Source organism: Propithecus coquereli, unplaced genomic scaffold (genome assembly GCF_000956105.1).
Source record: "Propithecus coquereli isolate 6110/MARCELLA unplaced genomic scaffold, Pcoq_1.0 Scaffold633, whole genome shotgun sequence".
NCBI classification, from domain to species: Eukaryota; Metazoa; Chordata; class Mammalia; order Primates; family Indriidae; genus Propithecus; species Propithecus coquereli.
Window position 1 is genome coordinate 949546 of NW_012152319.1, and position 907 is coordinate 950452.

Here is a 907-nt window from a genome sequence, read left to right on the forward strand (position 1 = left end):
TTTCTATTTTTTTAGTAGAGACGGGGTCTCGCTGTAGCTCAGGCTAGTCTCGAACTCCTGAACTCAAGCAATCCTCCCGCCTCGGCCTCCCAGAGTGCTAGGATTACAGGCGTGAGCCACTGCGCCCGGCCAATAATTTCTAAATAAGATAAAATACTGAAACATTCATTACTAAGTATAAATTTATATACTTTTTGCATCTTGTTTTTATGATATAGAGACTAAATATGAGTCTATTAATGTTCTTTTGAAAAATTGTACTACGAGGAAGCGTGTGCCTCTAACAATTGTGAAATAGTATAGTCGTAAATTTGCAAGTCTACGGCAGAGTGCTGGTATGTGGCAGACGATTCACAATTGTCTACTTAGTTTTCTCTGCAAAGGCAGTGTTACTAATGGTGAAAAATTATCAGTATATGTAATTAAAACTACGAGAAGTAATGGTGAAGGGAAACTATGAAAAGTTGACAAGGGAAAGTAGGATGGCCTCGGAGGAGAAAAGTAGGCGATATGAAGGATACATTCGGTTAAAGGAATAAGACAGCAATTTTGTCCTAAAGTAGAATGACTGGTTGTTTCAGAATAAGAAGGAAAATATAGGACAGAACCTGAATGGAGATAAAAGCAGTTGTAGAAGGTTTATGGAAAAAGAATTTTGGAAAAGGCATGTGATGTGTGGTCAGGCTGGCTAAGATTTGAGTGGATTTATTTATAGTTTTAAAAAAATGAGCTTTGATATAAAAAATACCGATGTAAAACTAGAACATCAATGTTTTCTTAGCTTATTGATCTGCTTTTCATAAGAAATTGTAAAAGGTTTTTCTTTACCTTTTAAGTAATCTCCCCAGGAAACCAAGATTGTATATCTTACCAGAGTAATTTCTGATAATAATAAGGTGTTAACCTT

General features: G+C 35.5%; 1 protein-coding gene across 1 annotated transcript in view; it reads right to left on the bottom strand.

Moving 5' to 3' along the window:
* The window catches only part of ARHGAP8 (Rho GTPase activating protein 8), a 134869-nt gene that overhangs the window by 12555 nt on the left and 121407 nt on the right, over positions 1-907 (bottom strand). The gene's annotated exons all lie outside the window — the stretch shown is intronic.